Genomic DNA, 2201 nt, shown 5'->3' with positions numbered 1-2201 from the left:
GTGATTCCCGGAGAAGCGCGCGCGCGCTGCGCCCACGTGGCGCCCCCTGCCTGTCTCCTTCCGCTCTGCACGGTTTCTCCGCCGCCTTGCGGGGCATCCTTCGCTGAGCCCCGCAGATCTAAAGGCCCCTTATGGTGGTTAATATGGATTCCTTTTGATGGGGACTTAGAGTCATTTGTTGAGGAACCGTTTCTGATTCCTTGCTTTATCCCAGCGCGCGGCACCGAGCCTGGTAGAATGAGGCTCCCAAAGGCCTCTTAACTGTTAGATGCTCATGGCAACACCGGGGCCCACAGGCAGGGCTCGGCTTGGGCAAAGAGGGCATCCGGGTTCCTTCTCCATTTCAGGGAGGGAAGGAGAAAGTGGGAACCAGCAAGGAGGGCCAGAGTGTGGAGGGGAGGCTCGCAGGGATGGAGGCCTGGCCCGTCTTTCCCCCATTCCCCAGACACCCACTCGGGGCAGACACTCTGTAGGACGCCTGGTCCTGGTCCTGGGAGTCTAGTGGGAGAAACAATGACCACACAGTGTGGCCAGGCCTATGAGAGAAGGAGGCCTCTGACCCAGCCGTAGGTGGGTAGGTCAGGGAAGGCTTCCTGGAGGAGGAGAATTCCAAACTCATTATTGAAGTGTGTGTATGAAGTGCTAGGTAAAGAAAGGAGTTGAGGGTGTATGTCCCCAACAGGGCATGGTCAGCTCTCTTCCCTCCTCTCCCTTTATCCCCCACCAGTGTCTTTTGGTCATGCTATATCTTATATCATCTCTCAAGATTATCTTTGATCCTCCCAGTGGTCTTAGGCTGAGGCTCAGCAGAAACAACCCCGGTTGATGATGACAGGACGGAAGCCAGAGGGAAATAGGACTTGCCTGGGGTCCTGTACCCAGTCTGTGGTGGAACTGGAGGACCAGGATACTGCGTCTCTTTCACCCGGTACCCTTCTGACATGCCAACAGAGAATTTAACTAGGAAGTTCAGACCCCTAGCAGAGCTGTGAGCTGGGCTCCCAGGCCCCAGGCCAGGCGGGCACATGGCCATGGCTGGCAAGAGTGTCCACCCTGCACCAGTGGCGATCAGAAGTGTCAGGCCGGGGAGCACACACAGAACACACACCCCAGGTCATCTACGCACAGGCTCTATCTACCCTTTCCCACCCGTACAGCCTTGGGCAATCCATTTTCTTTTCCGATCCTCTTCCGATCCTTACCTGTAAAATGAAGCAAACAACCTCTGTCTCTCCAGACTGCTATGAGGATGAAATGAGCTAATCTAGGTGTGCTCCTGCCACATAGCAGAATCAGTGAGGGGCCATTCCCAGCCCTGGGAAAGGGCCCTTGGAAGGGCCCAGAGGCAGAGACTGGGTCTCATCCGCTCCCGGTGCGGTAACCTGGCACATAGTAAATGCTCAGTAAATATTTGTTGAATCACGAGTGAACAAATAAAGGAATTAATCTAGAACAACTCCCCAGTCACGTACATAGCCTCAAAGAGGGTCGTTTGAGTCCTGGCCCTGCTGCTTCCTCGCTGGTGGCCTTGCGCACGTTACCCTGACCAAAGTTCGATGCCCTCATCTGTGACGTGGACACCGACCACAGCCTTACGAAGGAGCTCTTTTGAGGTGTCAGTGAAGTGTGGTTGTGTCCTGTGCGCTGGGAAGGCCCTGTGACCGGCCCCGGGTCTGCCCAGGTGTCGGCACAGCCCATAACCGGCCTGAGGCTGCTTTGCTTCTTCTCTCCCAGCCTGGGAGAGGAGGCTCCAGGGCTCCTGGAGGAGTGACCACAGGATATAGGCCAAGGTCTGCTGGGCTGGGAACGCTGGCAGCCAGACAGGTCAGAGCAGGTCCAGAGCAGGTGAGTCAGCTGTGCAGCAAGGAAGCCGCCCAAGTCAGCCCAAAGCCTCCCCATCACAGCAATTCACTAATCCTAGTAACCAACTCGTTCTCTCTTGACCCTTGACACTCCCATGCCCCCCCCACCCCCCACCCATCCCATTACACGGAAGAAGAAACCAAGGCTCAGAGAGGGAGAGTAACTCGCCCTGGTCCCATCTAGTGAGGTGTAGGGTCACACAGCGAATACGGGACTCCTAATTAGGCTTGGGAGCTCCCTGGCTGTGGGAGGTTCTAACCACCCAGACTCTGGAGACGTCTGTTATGCCAGCAGAGTCAAGATTCTCAGTCAGGAGTCAGGCCCCTGCCATGGTGCTG

Source organism: Felis catus, chromosome C1 (genome assembly GCF_018350175.1).
Source record: "Felis catus isolate Fca126 chromosome C1, F.catus_Fca126_mat1.0, whole genome shotgun sequence".
Taxonomy (NCBI): Eukaryota; Metazoa; Chordata; class Mammalia; order Carnivora; family Felidae; genus Felis; species Felis catus.
Note: the sequence above shows the minus strand (reverse complement) of the source record.